We start from the raw sequence: 15,657 nt of genomic DNA, 5'->3' as shown, positions 1-15,657 counted from the left end.
ATGCTACAATTCAAAATGTTGGCTATGATTTATAAACCCCTACATGGCATGGAACCAGATTACTTATGGGACCGTCTTCTGCCTCATACATCCCAGCGGCCTTCTCCAGGTCCAGTCAGCCAGACAATGTCATCTAGCGGGACCTAGGGGAAGAGCCTTCTCTGTGGTGGTCCCAGCCTTATGGAACAAGCTCTCCCCAGAGATCTGTACTGCCCCCACTCTCCCTGCCTTCCATAAAGTTTTAAAGACCCATCTCTGCCGGCAGGCTTGGGTCCATTGAAATTTTAATACCTTTAAATCTGTTTGGTTGGTTTTTAACTATGGGGATTTTTAGCTGTAATTTTATATAGATTTCTATCATGTTTATTTTATTTATTTATTTATTTTGTCCAATACACAATGAGGGTATTAGTGGGTATATATCTATATACACATAGTAAAATACATGATGAAGGTTATAGAGGAGATACTCATAGTAAAATATATCTAAGAAATAATAGAAAAGAAGGTATAGTAATAGAACATATCAATGAAAGAATAGAAGAAGAGATATAGGAATAGAAGAAAGGTATAGGAGATATAGGAGAGCAATAGGACAGGGGACAGAAGGCACTCTAGTGCACTTGTACTCCCCCTTACTGACCTCTTAGGAAGCTGGATAGGTCAACCGTAGATAATCTAAGGGTAGAGTGTTGGGGGTTTGGGGATGACACTATGGAGTCCGGTAATGAGTTCCACGCTTCGACAACTCGGTTACTGAAGTCATATTTTTTTATATATATTTTTTATATTTTGTTATATTACCTTTTTGTAAGCCGCCCTGAGTCTCAGGAGAATAACAATAATAACAACAATAACAACAGTAACAATAACAATAAGTGCAAGAACCAACTGTAACTTTTTTCAGAGCTGCTGTAACTTTGAATGGTCACTAAACAAATGATTGTAAACTGAGGACTGCACATTCTTTTCTGAGATTATTGTGCCTGCTGAATAAAATTAAAGCTGTTGACCTCTGGTGGATATTTGTCCATGTCCTTTTCTTTGCAATGAAACAAAAGTGGTTTTACATTACTTTCTTTCAGGTTGCTTTTTAACTTGCTAATTTTGCCTTTAGTCTTCATGTCTCCAGTGAGCAATTGTTTTCTATCTTTGAGAAAATCTGGACGTGTGCTTGAGAGCAGAGGGATCACTCACAGGCAATGTTGCTCTAGTTTAGAGAAAGAAAAATCAATTAAGAGCAGATAATTTGTATTACTCTCTTAGAGCGCAGAAAATACATTTAAAAGCCAATTGTAAAGAAATAACAGCATAAGCTTCCATAGCCTATGGAAATTTACAACAAACTGTCTATTCTTTATGGCTTTGCAAGACACTGAAGTTTCTGCTGTTGCACCCAAACATGACAATGGTAAAAATAGGTCACACCAATTTAGCTGTATTTCCGTGACTTCTTATTTCTCAACTTTGCTTTTGGGGAAGGGAGGGGGGAGACATAGTTTATTTTGGTTTGATTTAGAAATTATCAGTTTTCCTCATCCGATTTGAAATGCAAAAACCCTGCACTAATTCCTTTAGAAGACACAATTTGTTGCATTCTCCTATCTAGTCACAGTTTTCATTTACTCAGATAATGTTGACTGTTTTTTTCCCATGCCTATTAGCCAAAATCTTAGGATCTTTTGCTGGTTATAATCCTTTCTGTACATTTCCCAAAATTGCTGACATTAATTTGAGAAGGAAAAAGAAGCAATTACATGATAGCTTATTTTTTGAAAAGGCATGTAATATTATTCAATGAAAAATAAGTCCTTCACCTGGTTGTCAGGCCCTGTGGAGCTCAAGCAGAACAAAGATTTGCCTGAAAGTTATTCCATTTACTGTTACTTGACCTATTTCAGGCTGAAAACCCTATTTGGGACTGTCTATTCTATCATCTTCTGCATCCAAAGCTGTCAATTATTCTAAGTCTCATGACTTTGCCTTCTCCTTGGGTTTCAATCACATCATCTTTCCTTCTTCTGCCTTCTTTCCAAGTCTGTATTGCTTATATTTATACCTTTCACTTTTTCTAATTATCCTATACTGGTACATCCTTTAGCTCCCCCCCCCCCCAATCTCCTATCTCATTTATTTATGGGCATACAAATTTATCAACTTCATGAAAATACTAGGGGTAACAATAGCAGAGGCCCAACCAGGTGTTAGCATAGATCCCTCCCTGGAATGTAGAAATATGAAGAAAACCTAGCTGAGAGGTCAGTGGTTGCTTGAGTATAATAAATGAATAGATGCAAATGAGTGATGCTTCTGCCGCACGAATCCCAGCGACCGATTAGGTCCCACAGAGTGGGCCTTCTCCGGGTCCCGTCAACTAAACAATGTCGGTTGGCGGGCCCCAGGGGAAGAGCTGCCTGACTCTCTGGAACCAGCTCCCCCCAGAGATTAGAACTGCCCCTACCCTCCTCGCCTTTCACAAACTCCTTAAAACCCACCTTTGTCGTCAGGCATGGGGGAACTGAGATATCTCCCCCGGGCCCACTGTTCCCTGTAAGCTGCGCACGTGAGCGTGCATGCGCTCCAAAATACCCCCCGCGCACCCTTTTCCTCAGCCGCGCACTCCCCATCCCCCTGCCAGCCCACGGGGGGGTGGGGGGGAGGCGCAGGCAGTAGAAGGGAGGCGCGGCCACACCTGCCTCTCCATGGTGCCTCCGGCCCCCTCGCGCTCCAGGTCTCTCGGCCCTGCCCCCCACCCGCCCGGCCTCTCTTTCTCCTCCGCTGCAAGAGAGGGGGGGCAGGCGTTCTCCGGAGGCTGGCGGGTGAGCGGGCCAGCGCGCGCTCTTCCCATCTCCCTGCCTGCGCGCCTGCCCGGAACATTCAAAGTAAGAGCGAAGGCGAAGGGTTTTCTTATTTTGAATGTTCCGGGCCGGTGGGCTGGCAGGGAGATTTGGGGAGCGCACTCCGGCTGCCCCCCGAACACCTGGCCGCCGGCCCGCCCACTCGCCCGCCGCTCACCGCCCGCTTGCCGCCCGATCGCCGCCCGCGCGGCGAGCAGCGAGCGGGCTCCAAAAGTCGGCTGGGATACAAAAGTCGGCTGGGATACCGGGAGGCGGAGCGTGGCCGGGCGCCGTGCCTTCGCCTCCGCGCACCGCCTCCGCCCGGCCGAAAACAAAACGGCTCCAAAAGTCGGCCGGGCTCCCGGAAGGTGGTGAACGGCTACTTCCTCTTCGCTGCAGAGCCGCACGGAGGCGAAGACACAGTGCCCGCCCACACTCTGCCTCCCAGGAGCCCGGCCGACTTTTGGAGCCGTTTTGTTTTCAGCCAGGCGGAGGCGGCATGCGGAGGCGAAGACATGGTGCCTGGCCATGCTCCGCCTCCCGGGAGCCCAGCTGAAAACAAAACGGCTCCAAAAGTCGGCCGGGCTCCCGGGAGGCGGTGCGCGGCTGCTTCCTCTTCACTGCAGAGCCGCCGGGCAGAGGCGAAGACAACGGCGCCCTCCACTCTCTCTCCATCTCTCTTTCTCTCTCTTTTTCTCTCTGTTGCTGGCGTGGTGAATGAGAGAGAAAGAGAGAGAGAGAGAAAGGAGGGGAGAGAGAATGAGAAAGAAAGCGAGAAAGAAAGCAAGAGAGAGAGAAAGAGAGGGGGGAAGGAGGGGGAGGGAAAGACATAGAGGGAGGGAAGGAGGGAGAGAGAAAGAGCAAAAAAGAGAAGAAGGAAGGAAGAGAGAAAGGAAGAGGGATGGAGAGAGAGAGGGATTGAAAGATGAAGGAAGGGAGAGAGAAAGGGGGAGGGAGAGATAGAAAGGAGGGAGAAGGGGGTAGTTAGGGAGAGGGAAAAGGAAAGGCTTGGAGAAAGGCAGGGGGAAAGAAAGATAGAAAGAAAAGAGGGAGGGAGAGATAGAAAGGAAAGAGGGAGGGAGGAAAGAGGGAGGGAGAGATAGAAAGGAAAGAGGGAGGGAGGGATAGAAAGGAAAGAGGGAGGGAAAGATAGAAAGAAAAGAGGGAGGAAGAGATAGAAAGGAAAGTGGGAGGGAGGAAAGAGGGAGGAAGACATAGAAAGGATAGAATTATGGATGCAAGAACTTGCTCATGTGTGATAGCGCACGACCACACTTACTTACTTACTTACTTACTTACTTACTTACTTACTTACTTACTTACTTACTTACTTACTTTATTTATTTATTTATACTTATATGCCGCCCAGTGCCAAAGGGACTGCTGCTCAGACACTATACTTTTCCGCTCACCCCCCAAAAAAATTAGAGGGAACACTGCCCGGGCCTATACAATTTATGTATGGTATGCTTGTGTGTATGTTTGTTTAATAATGGGTTTTTTTAATATTTTATATTGTAAATTATTAGATTTGTTATAAACTGTTTTTATTGTGTTGTGAGCTGCCCCGAGTCTACGGAAAGGGGCGGCATACAAATCTAATAAATAATAATAATAATAATAATAATAATAATAATAATAATAATAATAATATTTTCAAAGAGCCAAAATATAAACAGTGGAAAACCAACAATGGAAGAAGTACACTGGTGTGAATTTGGTGATGGATTTCAAGTGCGTTATTCCAGGGGTGAAATGCTCATGCCTATGGGTCATTGGACAGCCGGTAGCAAAGGGAGCGTGAGGCTCTGCCCACTCGCTGGGATGCCGCCATTTGGGTTCTTTTATCCTCTGTGCATGCGCAGAACCCTTTGTGCATGTGCAGAGGGTAAGAGAACCTAAATGGCAATGTCCAGATGGGTGAGCGGAGGCTCAAGCTCCCCTTTGCAACTAGCTCTCCGATGACCCACAGGCATGAGTGAACTGGCAGCATTTCACCCCTGGTTTATTCCCAAGCCAAAATGTGAGGGGGACCAGGATATGAACTGAATGTAGTTGTTTAGGAATAAGCAGTGATGGACTGCTGTCCCTACCAAGGGAGGGGCACAGCGGAGGTGGTAAGTTTATGCACTATTTATTGAATACTTAATAGCTTTTTATTGTCCTTCCTTCTCTAGTATCTTAGTATGATCCTTAATTACTTTTAAAATAGGAAATAATTAAATAGTATGTTTTTTACCCATAAACCCTTTAATCATTTTAATCATTATCTAGAACTTGAACTTGAGCTACTTGCCTAACCTTGTGGGTTCAGTACAAGACCTTACAATTCCATGGAATCCAGGAAGTGATCACATTGGCGTCCTTAGCAACCTGCGGCTGATGTCAAAGCTCCGAACGCCAAACACGACCCCGAACTTTGCCCGAAGTTTCAAAAAATTTCAGGTTCATGTTCGGTGTACCAAACACCGCAAAATTCGATACGGACCCGAATTGTGCGAGTTCAGTTCACCCATCACTAGTGACATATAAATGAAGAAGAACATCATGGCTTCAAAATCTAAGGAACTTGTTTGGACAAAACTCAGCAGCACTTTTTCATGCAGCTGTTGATAAAAACAGGATAAAAATCAGCAACATGATTGTCAATGTTCAGTGATGGATATGGCACGAGAAGAAGACATAAATGCTGCACGTAAGTCGACAAAAAGATTTCATTTAAAGTCAGCCTCACCTTGTTCTCATACCTGAATTTTTAGAATCAATATCTTTGGGATGATTCATGTAAAAGTATACACATTAAAAAAACAGGTGCGTTTTTTTAATGAAACAAAGCTGGACTACTATAGTACCAAATTTAATAGGTCCAACTCTTGTCAGCATGGAGAAATCCATGCAGAATTCATCTGACATTAGCAATTAAGAGATGAGGTGTCTAACAAAAAAAGAAATGCAGCCCCTTAAATTAGCATCATCAATACAATTGTATATGTATAAAATCCAGAGGCAAAATTTTAAGTACTAAACACTGTAATTTATTAGATTTGTATGCCACCCCTCTCCAAAGACTCCGGGCGGCTCACAACAATAATAAAAACAATATTCCAGCAAAACAAATCTAATATTAAAAAGCACATAAAACCCTATCATATTTAAAAAAGCAAACAACATATACATACCCAAACATAAATATAAAAAAGCCTGGGGAAAAGGTGTCTCAACTCCCCCATGCCTGGCGGTATAGATGGGTCTTGAGTAATTTATGAAAGACAAGGAGTGTGGGGGCAGTTCTAATCTCCAGGGGGAGTTGATTCCAGAGGGCCGGGGCTGCCACAGAGAAGGCTCTTCCCCTGGGGCCCAACCAATGTTTAAAACTTCAAATTCTTTCAGTCTCATTTCTGATCAGCAGATCTTGGTTTATTGTTATCATGCTAAAAAAACCAAAATCCTTAATCCCAGCTAAATTCTCCCCATTTCCTATCATCATTAGTACTATCATTATTAGCACCTTTTTTCGACCTAATGCATACACACACACACATACAAACTCACGCACACATACACACGATCCGCAATTCTTGGGGTGTGCTGAACTGCCACAAATACTATATTTTATTTACTGTTATTTGTTAACCAAAAAGGCAGTGCAGGCCATACAGGAATAATAAAGCTGTTGCCCTGCTATAGATTTTGTCATCTATTTGTCAATGTCAATTTATTTTGTTACTTTTATTCAGCGTATAGCGGTGCTATAGAAAACCAAATATGCAATTTAAAAGGCGAAAACTCTTCTTTCCTCTCTTGCAAACGTGACATATTGCTGTGATGTATCAATTGAGGCATCCTATTATTGTCAAAGATTTTGTCAAATGAAATGTTGTTAAGGTAAGGAATGTATTATCCAGCAGGGCCATTCTTTCCACTCGTTGCACTACAAGCCGCTAGTCAAATAACAGAAAAGATTAACAAACAGAAAACCATGTTCTTGTTAAAACAAACAAACAAACAACCAACTGTTAATTAGTTATAGGATTATAAGACGAGGGAACCTGCCAATAACTGAATTCAAGATCCTGGTTTATTCTCTATCCTACAGGTAATGAGGTGTTTACTGGCTGCCTTGCCCAGGTGCATATTTATGTATGGAAAGTGTCAACTTTTGTAGTAATTTATCTTCTTTGGCTGATGAGATGTGGCATGCAATTTGGTACTCTTGACAGCTCCGTTAGCTGAATGTCACTGGCCTGTGTAAAAAAAAAAATTGAAACAAGAAGGGTTAACTTAACACCCACGGTATCAATCACTTGGCCTTCTGTAAAATGATACCTCCTGTGCATAGCCTACTTCTGCCAAACCTGGGTGAATCTGTTTATAAAAGGGAGAAAAAAACAAGCACATTGGAATTATGCCCCAAGAAGTAAACTATACATAAACTCCACAGGACTTTTGTGAACTAATTGGTAAGTAATATAGTCCTTTTTTAAAAAATAAATTTTATTAATTTTCATAAAATAGACAAAACAAACAAACAGACGTTTAACATAAAAGTGGGGTTGCAATTTCCCCGCTTATTCTAGAAGATAAATTTCAATACAGAAAGAAGAATACATTGTTAATACTTTAAATCTACTTATTACTTTAAATGAAAAGAAGAAATTTGTTTAACCTTATATAATAAATCTTCATATATAAACTACATCCAACACAAACTTTAAAACGTATTCATACTTCTACTATTCACCTATTCTTTTTACTTTTACTTCTTCTTCTTATTTATCCATATATATACTTTGTTCCAAATCTCATAATAATCTCATAATAAGTAATATAGTCCTTTGGGGCACAAGGTTTGCCCCGTAGTGGGAGCTCCCCCCAATTGTTTCATACAACAAGACAGAACTAAAACCTCCCATTCCCTTAAAGCGGCAGGACCTGGAATAACATTTCTTTGAAAGGGGAAAAGTTTTGTCCCACTAAAGCAGCCTCCAGGTTGCACATAAACCCTAGGCCAGTGATGGCGAACTATTTTTTCCTCGCGTGCCGAAAGTGCATGTGCGTGTGCTATCACGCATGTGTGAGTGCCCACACCCATAATTCAATGTCTAGGGACAGTAAAAATGCCCCCCAGAGGCCCTCTGGAGGCCTGAAACAGTCAATTTCCCAAACTCTGGTGGGCCCTGTAGGCCTGTTTTTAACCCTCCCCAGGCCCAAGAGGCAAAAATGCCCTCGCCCATCCCCCTGAAGACTCTCCAGAAGCCAAAAATGCCCTCCCAGAGCCTCTGGGTAAGTGGAAAATAAGCAGGCAGGCAGGCACATGCACATTGGAGCTGAGCTAGGGTAACGGCTCATGTGCCAACAGATATGGCTCCGCATGCCACTTGTGGCACCCATGCCATAGTTTCGCCATCACTGCCCTAGGGATTCCCTGGACAAATTGATGTAGCTTTTATAGCAGCAACACTTTCCCCACACACACACTATTTTGTTGGAGGATTGCCTTTCCCAATCCAGACTACAATCTGGTATTTCCCGGAAGCTTCCCATCCCTAGTATTAACCAAGCCTAGCGTTGCTTAACTTCTGAAAACAGACAGGATTTGTGCAGCAAAGGTCGCCTTTTGAGCACCAAAGGGGGGGGGGAGGAAAAGAAGATTAGAAAGTAGCAGGGCGAGGAGACTTTCACTGCAAACAGAAAGACAATTTGTGAAAAGGGGATGAAGGAGGCTTTGTGCAAAGAATTCTAGAGTCGTGATTGGCAGCTGAGTTAACATAGCATGAATTCTCCTGTGAAGAAGATGCTGACAGCTACTTTGGAAATTTAGACCTAGAGGTAAAGTTGCTAGGACAAGAGAAAAGGGGGGGGGCAAATTGAAGGCTTGGCCCTTGAAAGTAATATCAAGCATCCAAGTACAGGATTTCTTGGCAGCAGCATTTTGGAGAAAAGAATTATTTGCTCTTTCAGACTATTTATTTAATAGCTTAGAATAAGGTCTCCTAATAGGAAATAAAGTTCCTAATGCGCCAATGTGTATATTGTCCATATGTCTGTATTCTGTTTCTTAATTGTTATGCCGGCTCTTCACTAAGAGCCCCTCTAATGAGTTAACAAGGTAAACTCAGACTCACACACTGTCTCAGAGTAAACATAAAGTCGGTTTATCAAAACAAAAGTATTGTACGCACGCACTTTAAACAGCCAAAGTGCTCTCCCACAAACCACAAGCCTGGAATGCTGAGAAAAGCAAAAACAAAACAGAGCAGATAAAGGCAGTTGTGAAGGCATCACAGCCATCCCCCTTCAAGAGTCCACAAGATGTACTTAGCTGTGAAATATCCAAAAAGTGTTTGTAAGTGCTGGAAGAGTCCAAATCAAACAACACTCGTCCTTTTCCAAACGGATAATATCCCACACACGCTCTCTCTGCAATGCTGGCAATTTATCAGCAGCCTCATTAGCCTAATTGCCCCAGCAATAGGTGTTCTCCCTTATCTCTGACGATACCTACACAGTTGGTCCCTTCTAACCGTGAGCCTGCGCGTTCTGGCATCTATCTACCGATCCTCCTCCTCTGAGTCTGATGACCCACTAATGGGGTCATTAACTAATGGGCTGGCTGCATCCATCTCTCTATCTGACCTTGGCAAGGAATCCTCACTGTCCAAAGCAGTAAGATGAGTCTCTGGGAACCTGAGGACTCTCCTAAGCCAACATCCAAATTTCCCATTGCAGGAGCTGGCCCAGAGCCAACCACAACATTAATAATACAAGTAAATCAGTGGTGGGTTGCTACCAGTTTGGTAGCCGGTGGTGGAAATTTGGACCTGTTTGCCAAACCGATAGTGATAGCTGGCTTGCCACACACCCCAAACTGGTTTCCCGGTCACTGGGAAAGCAGCTGGTAACGAACTCTCTGTGCATGCGCAAAGGCTTCTGAGCATGCACAGAGCATCAGAACCTGGATGTAATGCCCACATATGCACTTGTGACATGAAGTGCACACTTCCAAAATGGTAGGGAAGGTAAGAGAAACCCATCCCTGAAGTAAAGGGTGTAAAACATTCCCAGTTTGAGAGAGAGAGAGAGGTTTTATTGGATAGACAAGGGCAGTGATGGCAAACCTTTTTCCCCCAGGTGCCAAAAGAGCATGGGTGTGTCCTATCACGCATATGTGAGTGCCCCCACCCAATTCAATGCCTGGGAAGGGCAAAAACAGCTTCCCCCACCATGCAAAGGCCCTCTAGGGGCAGGAAACAGTCTGTTTCCCAAGGCTCCAAAGGCATCCCTGGAACCGGAAGAGGGTAAAAATGCCCTTCTCCTCCCCCCGGAGGTTCTCTGGAAGCCAAAATTGCCCTCCCAGAGTCTCTGTGTGAGCCAAAAATCAGCTGGCCAGCACACATATGCTTATTGGAGCTGTGTTAGGGCAACAGCTCACGTGCCAGCAAATATGGCTCCACATTCCACCTGTGGCCCCCATGACATAGGTTCACATAGGTTCACCATCACTGGACTAGGGAATAAAGAGCCTCAGTGGTGCAGTGGTTAGAGTGCAGCACTGCAAGCTACGTCTGTTGCTCACTAGCTGCCAGCAGTTTCGCAGATCGAATCTCAGTAGGTTCAAGGTTGACTCAGCTTTCCATCCTTCCAAGGTCGGTAAAATAAGGACCCATAGTGTTGTAAGAAATATGCTTTCTTTCTATAAACCGCTTAGAGAGAGCTGTAAAGCACTGTGAAGTGGTATATAAGTCTAAATGCTACTGCTAAAGAAGTCACCCCTTAAAGTTCCAGTGTTAATAGAAGGATCGGATACTTCCTTGATGATAAGAAATTCAGCAGGGGTTGGAAGAGATTCTGCTTGGCAAATCTGTCTGGGATCATTCATTCATTCATTCATTCATTCATTCACTTATTCAAGTTGCATGGCTGCCTGAATGGCACAAATTGAGTGTTCACAGGCTCCAGGGTTTATCACAGGCCACCTAGAGCTCGAAAGAGTGAGGATTGCTCCATTAGCCTGCAAGCTTAAGGTTATTTTCTAGATGGGAAGACTCCTTGCTGAAAATCGTTGAACTGCTGAGAGACTTTTTCTCTCCTTCATGGGGGATTTAGTAAATTAAAATAAGCCAATTTCTCACACCTGGATGGCTCATTGGACTTGGAAAATCTGATAAAATCTGAGTTGTCAGAAAAAAAGAAAAAGAAAGAAAAGTACTTTTCCTCCTCCTTCCTCGGCTCCAGGGACAGCAACGAAAGTAGAAATTCTTTTGCATACTAATGTGATGCAAGTTAACCTAATTTCAGTCAGTGAGGGAAAATCTTATTCTGAATAAAAGACTTCACTGAACTGGCCAGATTCTTTGATAGTATCAAGATGTAATTAATTTGAATTTTAGAGTGACAGAGTCCTTTTTGTTTCCAATTCAGACACTGAATAATGGGGGTGGGGGAGATTGTGTGTTTGGGTGTGTAAATGCAAACATGGTACTGACAAAAATTCCCCTATATTTATCTTGATGCTTCAAATTTGTTCTGCCTGAATTTCAATCGTGGAGAGACTTATCCTGTGGGTTTTGTTTTTTCTCTTTCAACTGCAAGTTATCTTTAACATAAATTAAGAATGAGAATTGCCTAACACTTAGTAAGATTAGGATCCTGGGAAGCTTGAAAAATTCAGAAAAGGACAATAAAAAGAGATGACAAGACTCTGGAAACTGGATCTATGGAAAGAGACAAGGAATTGCACAGGTTGGAGGAGGGTGGGGAGGAGAGAGGAGGAGGATAGCACTGTTCAAGTACAGTGATACCTCGTTTTACGAACTTAATTGATTCCAGGACAAGGTTTGTAAAGTGAAAAGTTTGTAAGATGAAACAATGTTTCCCATAGGAATCAATGGAAAAGCGATTAATGCGTGCAAGCCCAAAACTCACCCCTTTTGCCAGCTGAAGTGCCCGTTTTTGTGCTGCTGGGATTCCCCTGAGGCTCCCCTCCATGGGAAACCCCACCTCCAGACTTCCGTGTTTTTGTGATGCTGAAGGGGAATCCCAGCAGTACAAAAACAGGTGTTTCACTGGCAACAGAAGTCTGGAGGTGGGGTTTCCCAGCAAGGGGAGCCTCAGTGAAATTGCAGCATCACAAAAACACATAAGTCCTCGAAACCCCACCTCCGGACTTCCATGTTTTTGTGATGCTGCGATTTCACTGAGGCTCCCCTCGCTGGGAAACCCCACCTCTGGACTTCCGTTGCCAGCAAAGCGCCCGTTTTTGCACTGCTGGGATTCCCCTACAGTATCGCAAAAACATGGAAGTCTGGAGGTGGTGTTTCCCATGGAGGGGAGCCTCAGGGGAATCCCAGCAGCACCAAAATGGGCGCTTCACTGGCAACAGAAGTCCTGAGGCGGGGCATCCCAGTGGCGACGGCTTGGGTTTGTAAGGTGAAAATAATTTGGAAGAAGAGGCAAAAAAATCTTAAACCCTGGGTTTGTATCTCGAAAAGTTTGTATGACAAGGGGTTTGTAAGACGAGGTATCACTGTATTGAAAACATGTTATGCAGAAGGCAGTTAAGACTCATTCTCCCTTATCCCATATGGCAGGACCCAGAAAAAAAGGACTAAACTTACAAAAGGCAATTTCCTGTTGAATGTGAGAGAATACTTCCTAACGATAAGAGCAGTTGGATGTGGAATCAATTATTTAGGGAAGCAGTGTGTTTCCTTTCATTGCAAAAAGAGCCTAGATAGCTATCACTCAGGAATGTAGAAAATTGAACACAGTAGTCTAAACGGCCCTTTTCAACTTTATGATTCTATGAAAGGGAGGATATAAATAAAATGGCAATAATAAATAAATAGATTGATGTTCCCTTGAGAGAGTGTAATTGCCAGAAAATTAGGTGAAATGGCTTCTGTTGGCTTGAAGACACTGCACTGCAATTTTATACTCTCCTGGTATATCTGAATCTAACCATGTGTAATTTCTATTCTAAAAGTAATCATCCCTTAAAAATACACTCCTATGGATTTTGAAGGGATCAGATGAGATAGCACCGAGCATTCTGTCTTAATAGTTTGCCTGTTCATAAAGCTGACTGGTGGGAAATATTTATTTAATAATCTGTCTACAAACCACACACTGCCTGGAAGATGTATTTTGAAAATATACATGTTTAATCTAAGCATTGTTCTGTCCAAGCTATGAGCCTCCCAAGAAATAGGTCCACATAGACGGATATGACAAGATTTAAGCATGTAATTTTTAATAGTTTAGTAGCAATGAGGGTTAAAATATATCAGCAAAGTCAGAACTAAGTCCGTTCATCACAGCTGCTCATTAGAGCATCATGCAGTAATGTAAACTCCCAAATAGTTTCTCTTGGATCTTCGATATTTAACTAACATGACTCACTCTGAGATGGCAGGAAGCCTGGAGATACAGATTTCCATTTCTTAATTTGTAATTCATGGAAAATTGTCCAAAAGCACAATCAAATCCGCAATTTCTCACATTCGAACATTGACTTCAGCACCAGCTCAAGATGAGGCTGAATAAGCAGCACTTTAAATTTCACCCTGAAGAAAACTGCAAGCCTGTGCAGTCCAAACAACAGGGCGTAATATGGACAAACCTAGGGAACCACAACATTGTCTGTGCCACTGCATTTTGAACCAGCTGTTGGGAATGGGTTATCCAAGGGACTGTCTCTTTTCAATTACGTCCACTCTATCCACTAGAGTGGGGAGGCAAGTAATGCTTCAGGTTCCATCTCCTAAGGAGAACATTTGTCGGGCCTTCTGTGTGATGATTCCGTCCCTTTAGAATATCATTCCTGCAGAGAACTGGAACTGGATCTCACTTCAGCACTTTATCTATCCCAGACTGGGAAACCCAGTCTGGGATAGAGCCCATCAAGTTGCTCTTTTGATTGTGTGATGTCAGTGGGGTGGTGGAGGAATAGTTTTTTTTTAATTGTTTTATATTGGGCTATTATTTGTAAGCTGCCCAAAGTCACTGCGAATGAGTGGGAGGCCATATAAACCTTCTAAGTAAATAAATAAGAACCTATGAGTCAACCTCTCCCTTCCCATCAACACTGACTGAAACCTGCTATGGAGAAAGGAAGAGAATGGGAAGAAAGTGCTTCCCATTCGCCACGCTAGAAGCTGGCTCAGAAGGAATTCATAGTCAATGGTATTAGAAGTCGCTAAGGGTCTCAGAACAGCCAGGATGATTGCACCTCCCCTATCTCCCAAAGTCTCCCAAAGATAATCAACTAACACAAACAGTGCCATCTCAGTACTGTAATCCAGCCTAAATCCAAACAAGAGGTCCAGGTAATCTGCTTCATGTGTTCCAACCATTTTCTCAACAACCTTTCTGTTGTGAGTGGTCCACGACCAGCTCAGTTAGTCACAGATTCTGAAGAGGATGAACCAGTTCTCTCTTGGTACCCTAGGCCAGTGTTCTTGAAATCTTGAGTCAGAGGGTGAGAATGAGGGAGAATTGGAACCTGCAAAACTTAAGGAATTACTAGATATTGTAGAAACCCCAATGATGGTAATGTCTGACTCAGAGGAGAAGGGAGACGTTGGAGATCAGGAGCTCGTATTAGATGCCAGGGTCAGAAAGTCACGAAGCAGACATGAATATCTTTATGGGAAAAGTTCTAGAAAGTGATATCTCTATGAAAGGAAGTCTAGACCGTGAATATCTAGAAAACAGTTGACCCCACCTAGATAGCATATAAGTGAGGATTTATGGGTAAAGAAGTGTGGAGTTTCAACGTTTATAATGGTGGAGGTCCTAGATCCGGGATTTCAGAAATGCTTTGCTGGCAAACTGCTGTTATTCCTTTAAGTTCATCATGAGGAGATGCGGTTGTCCGAGGAACACATGAAGATTCATGAGTGTATGTTTAAAAGTCATTAGAACACTTAAGAATGTTTAAGTCAATTTGACCAGGAACGCTGCCAACATGAACTAGACCCTGACCTTGTTTTTGTACAAATCATATTGAAATATAGATGTGTTTTTGGTTTGAATTTTCTATGAATGGGTTCTTCTATATTCCAATCCAAGTAAGCCTAAGCAGAACACTTCCCTTGTATATACTACTACTGTTCTGCTTAGAAGTATACTTCATTCGATAAAATTTGCACAAAATCATATTTTTCTTCACAAAGCACACTTTGCCCACCAAAGTTTTGCCAGTTCTGTTCGGGTCGTATGTGACCCGAAGCCAAGTTTGAGTCCCTGTAAAAAAATTTCCCTGCATATCTGAAACTTGAAACTTCATGACTTTTCATCATTTCAGGGGTTCTCTCTATGAGAATTTTTATGGGGGGGGTGGGGAGTTTCTTTCTTGCTGGAAAAAAAACCTCCCTAATGTTATGTTCCCGGGTCTATTTGACCCGGACTGCAAATTGATCATTTTAGGTACTTATATTTGGTCTTTTTGAAAGCTTTTTTCACCTGGCAACAAGTTTGAACATTTCTGCACACAATGGAATGAAAATTGAACTGAAAAAATTAATCCTTATTGGTTTATTTTGCACATAAATGTGCCCCCCCTGTTTTTGTGAAAATTTTTTCAATTTATGGATAGTTTTGCTTGCAAAATGCATTCTATTTTACTGGAGTTGGTGTGGGATTGGTAGCTTGAACATTTCTGAATATAAGAAAAATATAAAGGAACTGAAAAGAATGATTCTTACTGGTTTTTTAACATCAGAAATAAGGCCTCCCCCCCCCCCCTCGGCTGCTTGCAACCATTTTCACTTTTTATTTTTTTATGCTCCAAATCCGAAATATTCTTTAAAATCTTAGG

This window comes from Erythrolamprus reginae, chromosome 1, assembly GCF_031021105.1.
Source record: "Erythrolamprus reginae isolate rEryReg1 chromosome 1, rEryReg1.hap1, whole genome shotgun sequence".
NCBI lineage: Eukaryota > Metazoa > Chordata > Lepidosauria > Squamata > Dipsadidae > Erythrolamprus > Erythrolamprus reginae.
Note: the sequence above shows the minus strand (reverse complement) of the source record.